The sequence below is a fragment of the Lolium rigidum genome, chromosome 2 (assembly GCF_022539505.1).
Source record: "Lolium rigidum isolate FL_2022 chromosome 2, APGP_CSIRO_Lrig_0.1, whole genome shotgun sequence".
Classification (NCBI taxonomy): Eukaryota; Viridiplantae; Streptophyta; class Magnoliopsida; order Poales; family Poaceae; genus Lolium; species Lolium rigidum.
Genome location: NC_061509.1, coordinates 258,242,060 through 258,251,613, shown reverse-complemented (window position 1 = coordinate 258,251,613; position 9,554 = coordinate 258,242,060).

Here is a 9,554-nt window from a genome sequence, read left to right as displayed (position 1 = left end):
GTGTTCGAGGTAGCGGAGGAACATGATTGGCTAGACCTTATACCGGGCCTCACACCATAGGAAGTGTGGACGGGTTGCGCGCTCGGTTGGCACCAAGGTTAAGATCTCTTATGGGTAAAGCAACACACCTCTGCAGAGTGTAAAGAACCGTGACCTGTCACTCCCTGTTCCGGGATATGGAACTGCGAACCGGAATAAAGGAGCTCCATGAAGTTCTAGTAAACCGGTGAATGCTGACGGACATAGTTCTTCTGAATAAAAGCAACCTTTTGAAGAAATGATTATGAAAACTTGCATTGGTATTAGACTTTCCGGTCTAATGCCGTAGCTAGTGCATTAAACACCTCTTTCCTATAATGAACTTGTTGAGTACGCTCGTACTCATCCCACTCTTAAATCCCCTGCTTAGATATGGAGGCATCAAAGGAGGATCTACAGTACAACTCGAAGGTCGATGAGTCAACAGCTACTTCAAGAGACAAGATCCTGTCAGAGGAGTCCAATACCACATACATCAAGAAGAAAACCTAGTTTAGCCATAGAAGGGAACTAGCTTCCTAAACCTAGCTCCTATTTAGCTAGAATCTATTCATAGCCCCTATAGCTAGTCAAATACTCTACCAATAGAGTTCGTGATAGAATTAGACTACGAGTCGTTCTTCTGGAGTTTATTTGCAGTTTTACCTCATTGTAAAGTAGGAGGCTATGATGATCTTTTGTAACCGAGTCAATGTTGTAATTCTATAGACATGCCTTGGACCCGCATATGTTTCTGTTGTACCACTCTGAGCGATATAATACTAGTGGAACAGTGTTTCATTGGTGTTATATCAGACTTGCATACTACACCATGCAGTGGTATGTCGGGTCACCACAAATGTTTAGAAAAACATGTGCAAATTAGTGAATCTCTCCTTAAAATAACTAACTTTTTGACCCAGTTATCATACAAGCGGAAATTAAGCCACCTATCCACCAACAAATCATCACCTGCTCACAATTAAGTCGGCTAAACTGTTGCACACCAAAAGGATACTCTTTAGTTACCTAATCGACCGCGATTTTATCACAGAACCCGACCTAATCGTCGATGATCAGACACACAAAATAACCCTAACGAAATCGAGATGAAATAGAATCAGAGAGGGAAATGACAAGCAAAGGGTTATCGTATTTTGGCGGTTTTTGAACAACACACGGAACCGCGGCTCCGGCGGCATCTCGTCGATTCTGACGCCATGGACGATGTCCACGGTCACCGCCTTTAGCTGGCGTCGCTGTCTTGTCACATGACGAAAAGCTCAATTTCTCTCGTCGCCATGGACATTGTCCTCCCCGTAACTAAAGTTGAGGCGTATCTCGGGGGGGGGGGCTAAATCATGCAACGCTAGAAACTCCCAATGACTTATTTGCAAAATTACAGAACCAACCAACGCCACGTGCTAGTTTCAAACTGATTGGACCTCAGCTGCACAATTAGACGAAGTTTAGGACGACCGGTCCCCATTTTCAACTTGTAGGACGAAAATGCACATCCATGCCAACTTTTAGGACCCCAAGTGTATTTATCTCTAATATTCCCTCCGTCCTTTGAAAATTATCGTAAATTTGTAGAAAGTTAGAGTATCTACATACTATTTAGTGTCTAGATACATTCAAAATTATGTAGACAAGAACCCAGCCTTGTAATGCTCTTTTGATACAATATATTCAGGCGAGGACTTTCTCCCACGGTGAAATCTTTAAAAGAATAGCAGTAGGAAAATGTTTTATGAGAGAGGGAGTACAATTGAGCCAACACACTGCTCCTCGCTCAAAAAAAAAAAAGGAAAAGCTTGTTTTGTTAGAGAACACCGTGCGAAACCCCATCTACTAGGCTGGAAACGATATCCATGACGGAGTACACCGTAGATGAGCGAATGGCGGCACGTACGCCAATGAAGGCTACCCGCCGGCAACGATCGCACGAGAATATATCAGACTATCAGAGGCGACGCCACGACGATCCTTGTCGCCGCTCGGTGCTGCGTGTGGCGGTTCCATCGGTTGGCTCTCTGCGCTCTCGCAGTCGTGGACGCACGGCACGACAAAAACATAAAAAGTGTACTTCTTCGGAGCGAGATTCGCCAGCGGCCGTTGTTTCGCTGCCACGTAGAGGTGGGGCATAATGTCTGAATAGACTGAATTAGTACGTATCTGCCGCCTCTTTCCGGCGCCCACCCAAGCTGAAGCTGTGGACGGGCGTGGTTCGTCGGTTCATCAGATCATGTGTGTCAGCAAGGCACCAACGGCGAAGGCTGCCACCGATCAAGCTTATGCGTGATCGCTGGCGAGAGCCCAGGACGCGCAGCCTTCTTGACCAACAGCAGCACGCTAGCCTTCTTGACACATTTTCTGTTGCAACTGCCAATGGCAGACGCGATCACCAAGCCCGATCCACCGGCACACCGCACGCACGGTCGCACGCAGCCTCCAACTTGAGATCACCAGATCCCTTGAGACGCCACGCCAGTCGCCAGGTGTTGCCTCCGGCCGCCCGCCTACGCTTTCCTGACACGCCCGCACCAATGTTCCAGCAGCCATGTGGTTCGGCGCGCTCCATGGGGATTGGGGAGCCGTCGCGATTGGGAGGAATCGGTGCGAGTGGTGCCGACACACACGAGCTCACCCGGAAGAAGAGGAGTGCGAGGAAGACGGGTGATTGCAACGCCGACGGGCGCCAGCGCGCACAGCTCGATCATCCTCTGATGCTGGACGGGCGGCGAGGTGACCGGTCCGATCGCCTGATGTGGAAAGCAGATCGATGGCCGCATCCGATTGGCCACGCGCGCACATGAGCAGGAGAATGGCTGCGCATGCGGTTGGATCATACGGTTGGATGGATCGACGGGCTCAATCGGCTGGCTATGCCGAACTACGTCCTCTTCTGTCACCGCTGGGCCTACCGCTCTCTGCAGATAACCCCATCCCATCCCATCCCATCGGCAACTGGAAGTGGCAGTAATACTGATGTAAACGCACCCACGCAGGCTCCCCGGGTAATGATAATCTTCACAACTAGGTTAGCTGACGATCGCTTTGGCTACCACCCAACTGCCCATGCCATGTGCAGTTTTGCCAGTTATGTACCGGGAGAACAACATGCCGGAACGGCGTCATGGCCTGCGCCTCCCGGGCTCACTAGGCAAGTGGCGGGAGCCCAAGTTGCAACCATGATTTCGCAAAAAAAAAAAAAGTTGCAAACACAGATAATGCAAGAAAAAAGTTGCGCCACTATTCTCACAAGCAACTGACACGAGAAGTTATGCATGTTACACGAGATGATATCAAAAGTATTGCAAAGAGCATAACAGATCAATATCGAGTCCATAGAATGCGCAAGTTCGTGATCAATATAACTGATGATAGTATAAGACACATTATAACATTCCTCTTTATACGACTAATGTCAGAGCTACAGTTCGTTCTTCGGAGAACGTTATAGAATCCACAATACTTTTATGATCGTTGGTGATTAGATTAACTGACAACACATCAACATAAAGTACACATAATGTGTTTTTTTTGGGTTGTTCTAGAACACACCATAACTTGTAAAACGCGTATGACCATGAAAGAAATGGTAAAGAGTCAAGCTAACGGTTAAATGTATACTATATAGAAGTCCCTATAAGTTTTCTTACCGAACGAAACACTGGAAGCCACTACTAAAATAGTTTTTAGGCTATACTCAATTGATACTACCAAATGTTACTTATATTAAAATATCAATGCTGCTGCAAAAATGAGACAACACGCAATTTGATTGAGTTTTAGCAAATATCTATAATACTAGGATACAAACATATTTTTTTGAAAAAAATAGATTTAAAATTAGCACAAGGTAGTTGTTCTTTGGAATTTGTATTGCAATACAAAGAATAATGCAATTAATATTTGTAATATTTCATATTTGGTTAAGTGTGCTAACTATGTAAACTCATTGAGACTATTCTAAATTAATATAAGTTATATGAAAGTATGCAAGTTTAGTATAAATAAAATTTAGTTCAATTGTATCAAATAATATTTAATTTACTCACTAAAACTCATGTCATCTCCTTCGTGAACGGTCTAAAATGAGTCATTTACCAACCTTTCTATGTGAAAATCATTATAATTGTCTGTTCGGCAATCTGAATAATTGGAAATCTTGAAAAGAGTGGAGCCTCATCTCTATAGAGTCATAAGCATTTTAAAAAAAGAAATTGGCTTTACTCCTTCACAATGCTTATGAGAATTATTGTGCTTGTATGCAATGCTGGAGTTCGATTTCTGCGTGCTTTTCCTTACTTAGCTTATGCTAGTTTTCCCGTTTTAATTTTCTAGCAGTTGTAGCTCTTCTATATACAAACTTTAAAAAATAAATTAATAAAAATTATGCAGTGAGAAAACCTACTTTTTAGCTTAAAAATAGTTGATGGATAAATAGGTAATACAAACACCAGTCTCTATATGTCTAACCATGATCCTCTCTTCATAAAGAAATGTATCGACTCTGTATTTTTCATGTTGTAGCGTTTATGTATGTTATCAGGATGGTGATAGTAGTATTGATAGCCAAAGAAATATGAAGTTGGCGTGTGAATAATTATGATAGTTCAGAGCTATGCACCATTGAGTTTGTAAATGAGAGATATGGGAAAACACATACACTACATTAAAATAGTAAATGCTTGTTTGGACAGAGAGCGTTGGTGATACGTTTGGGAATAATTTTCAGAAAACAACATAAATATGAAAATGGTGCATAATATGAGCAGCTCTGATTAAAAACCGCAAATAGTTTATCAAGCATATGAACGGAACAAATTAGTGAGTACCATGAAGTGACCACAATACTCGAGAATTCGTGGGTAGGGAAATTAAGGTGGTTGCGCGGGGTGGAGGGCCACGGCACCAGGCCACCCGGATAACTCGGGGAGGCGGTTCAGCTAGGAGCCTAGGATTTTTTTTTTTTTTTTGAAATTAGCTAGGAGCCTAGGATTGTGCGGTTGCACTTGAAAAACACGCTACGTCGAGCGATGATGATGATCTGCGTGGGTTCCTAGCTATACTTCGAGGACCGTTTGCCTGCAATGCAGGGAGTGTCCACCTATGTAAAGGCTCAACTGCAACATACACTCCCTCGGCGACCCGTAAGTAACAGTCAGCTCGATCGAACTTCCTCAAGTTGTCAACTCTGACATTACTCCATCAACTCAGCCTGACTCTGCATCTAGTCACACACACACACACACACACTCGCTCACGCATACACACTTGCGTGGGAAACTCTCATTTGCAACTAGTTGCGCCCGCACTCCATTTTTTGTTGTGACACTTCTAAGTTTCCAAAAAATGCAAACTAAAATTCTAGACATATATTGTATTGTGTCTTGTGCATCTGTGAAGTTTCATCCAAAAATATATCAAAATGTGACCCGTGTAAAAAAGAGAAGACGTACGTAAATAGTGTCACGTACTATTTACAGATCATTTGTTCTTTTTGTGTAGGCCACATTTTGACATATTTTTGGATGAAATTTCACAGATGAACAAGATACAATAGAATGTATGTCTACTAGCAATGCCTGTGGAGTATCTCGAGTAGATCACGCGGAATTGATCATCCTATCAATCTGTCTAGCTCCGCTGCGACTGCTGGGATCGAGCAAGCGAGATCGGGCATGCATCCTTTTCGACATTGATGCCAGGGAAGTTCATCACATGACCGACCATGGACTTTTGGACTATCCAGCAAACCGATGGCAACAACTGATCAAAAACCAACCACATGCGTAAGTCTCAGACGGTTACAACTGATCAATAACGTGTACGTTCATAATATGCTCCACATATTCCACACGGGAAATTTTGCCGCAGAACGAGGGTGGCATTAACTGGTAATATGATCCCAAGGGCGAATATATCCTCTGCCCATATCCGTGTCGCTGAATAGATGGTGCGACGAGAGTCTTGGAAACCGAGCAAGTTCGGGTGGTTAGAGAGAAGCTCAAAACCGCCCAATCTCGTCAAAAGAGTTATGCAGATCGTCGACGTCGTGCTCTTACCTTTGAGATAGGTGACAAGGTATACCTCAAGGTCTCTCCTAAGAAGGGCGCCCAGAGGTTTGGGTTAAAAGGAAAGCTTGCTCCTAGGTACATTGGGCCTTTTCCCATTGTTGCCAAAAGAGGAGAAGTGGCATATAAGTTGGAGTTGCCCCCTGCACTTTCAAGAATCCATGATGTATTCCATGTATCTCAATTGAAGAAATGCTTTAGAGCTCCTTTCGAGGTTATCCATCAATTTGAGGATCTTTCCATCCAAGATGATTTGTCCTATCTGGAGGTTCCTATCAAGATATTAGACCAAGCTGAAAGGAAGACAAGAAGAAAGGCCACAAAATTCCTGAAGGTTCAGTGGAGCAATCATACCGAAGATGAAGCTACATGGGAATGTGAAGATCATCTCAAATCTGAATTTCCATCTTTCTTCTACGATCCACGGTAATCTCGAGGACGAGATCCTTTCTAAGGGGGGTTGGTTTTGTAGTGACCCAGCCACTTAAGTTGGTTTAATCATGTCTAATATACCTTCTTATGCATCATGCTTCTCATAAACATGCATCCTCATCATCATTGCTTTGTCATGAAAATAATAGAAGTTCAAACTTTGCTCATTATCTTTGTTATGTGAAAACTACACCTAATATTAGTGAGTATGTTAAATATTTCTAAAACTTAATTCTCTAATGTTTGGAAAGCACCTATTGCTGCTAGGTTATCCTATGCCAAGTTATGAGATAATAGTAACTCATTGCTATTTTTTATATTGCCTTTGTCAAATTCCTATTTTGCAACTTCATAAAAGGTTTACACATCCTTCTAATGTGGTTTGAAATTGTGAATTTCTGTACCCAGTGTTTTCAAACTATAAGTGAGTTCAAAAATATTTTATGGCCTTAGAGTTTTACTCAAAATGCTAGCTATAATTCAGTTTTCAGGTTTTGTTAAAATCTGGTTGTGCTGTTCACGATTTTTGTAAGCAATTCAAATGAACTCCGTTTTATATAAAAATTCTACAGTATGTCAACAATAGCTTTATCTGGCTTGTGTAAAATTTTCGAAAAATTCTGAGCTCCTTTGGTATACCATCTATACTAAAGCAGATAGCAGTTTCAGTTTCAGAAAACTGTCACGGTTTCAGTTTTCAGGTTTTGTCAAATTCTGGCTGCACTGTTCCCAATTTTGTGAACCATTCAAATCAACTCCGTTTGAGCTGAAAATTTTACCGTATGCCAAAAATAGTTATATCTTGCTTGTGTAAAATTTTCAGAAATTTCTGAGCTTATTTGGTTGCCCAACTATTTTAAAACGGAGAGCAGTTTTCAGTTTCAGAAAACAGTTTCAGTTTCAGAAATGTGACTGACCAGTGGTCGTCTTCCTCGTGGCAGTGCTCCACCGGGTAGAGCAGCGGCGTACTGCTCGCCGTTCATCGATGCCCAGGCCATCCAGGCCGTTCCCCTACCCTACTTAAGCCTCCCCGGAGCTCTAGCCCTCTTCTCCCCTCTTCCCCAACCTCCTGTAGCCCTAGATCGAGAAGGCCGTCTCGACGCCATTGACGCCGGCAAGTTTTCCCGAGGCAAGATTCTGGAGCCCTGTTCATGTCATTTTGTACCCCTTGACTTGGTTCTTCTCGTTGACCTTCTTTGCCCCTCCAGCTCGCAGCAAACGAGGAGATCGGGCATCATCTTCTCTAGCTCCGACCGTACTCCGGCGACATTTTTGACAGTTCCGGTGAGCCACTGGCCAAACCACCGCGTCCTTCAGCTTCTCTGTACCACAATGCATCTTTTTGATGTGCTCACTGCTTCAGATGGTGACCTGCGTCGAGCTGCCGTTGTAACCGGTCGCCGTCGCCGTGAACTGAACGCCATCGTCAACTTGCCACCGACGAACGTCGACCACCGAAGCCTCTTCTTCCTGGCCCGACCTTTTGCTTTGAGTTTATGGTGAGCTCTCTACCCTCCCATTGCTCGTTGTCCTGCTCAAATTCGTGATCTGTAGTCATACTTGCATGCTTCTGCTGTCAACTGCCATGCCGGGCGTGTTGCCCTGCAAGCTCCAGTGTGTGCATCTGTTCATGCATTCTGGCAGCTCTACTCCAGCGATATGTTGTCGATGCTAAACTCCCTTCAGATGTCCTATATTCCTAGCTTCCTAATGCAACAAACGGCACTCAATTTGGTTGTCTATATCACTCAAAACCGTCGTTGTCTGAACTCTGTTCCGAAGTCACACTTGAGGTGACGAACTGCTTATTTTCCCCCGTCACCCAAGTTTTGTCCAAATGTTTGCAACTTGTAAAAATTCTAGAAAATTCATACTAGCTCCGATTTAGTTGATTCAAATTGCTAAATTCGTTATTTTAAAAGGTCTACATTGTGTTGCTATTTTTGTTTCATTATCATGTACTGAAAAACTCGAAAAGAATATTTGATCTCTAATGAATAGCAACTCTTTCATGCAATTTGTAAATTTAATATTTTGAGCTAGGAAGCTCTGAATTGAGTGAATCAAATTTCTGTACTCATATTTTAACCCCATCTATACAGTGATGATAGTTTTTCCACTGTTGTACATATACTTGAAAATGCATGTATGTGATGGATCATTTGACTATTCTTATGATACCGCATTTGATTTTTGCTTGCTCGTGATGAACTCAAATTGATTGCTCTATATTATCATGTCATGTGCATCATGAAACCATCCTCATGGCATTTCATTGATTTATGTACTGAGAACAAAACCATTGTTGAATGAGTGACTTATTTGCCTTCTATTTGGATCTTTTTGTTCTTCTTGCCATAGGTGATGAGGAGGGTGTGAATTGTGAGGACGACGATTCACTGTACCAGCAGGGTGATAAAGGCAAGCAGCCCTTAGGGTGTATCAACTTTATTATTCTGAATATGACATGCTGGGTGTGATGTGATGTTTGTGTTGGAGACACTACCATCGTGTTTCTAAATGCTTGTTTACTATTATTACTGTTGGTCATTAGCATGAGTAGGAATTGTTTGTGGTAAATTTGGGATTGGTATTCCATTGGGCTGGATATGATCCTAAATTCATATATTTATGTTGTTGTGTTCTAAGTATCGGTCCTTGCTCTTTGGGTCTTGGGTGACTTGGTAACATTGAGCATGTGTCGGACTTAGTGGTTTAACTTTTGGTTGAGAATCATGCCATGATCAGCGAGCGATGTCTCTGGTTATGATAATTAAAATTGCAACTAAAATGAATCGACTTGAGTGGGTACCTGATATTTGCTTCTTTATGTAGGATAACGTTGCATAGAAAACAAAAATTTTCCTACCGCGAACACGCAATCCAAGCCAAGATGCAATCTAGAAGACGGTAGCAACGAGGGGTTATCGAGTCTCACCCTTGAAGAGATTCCAAAGCCTACAAGATGAGGCTCTTGTTGCTGCGGTAGACGTTCCCTTGCCGCTTGCAAAAGCGCGTAGA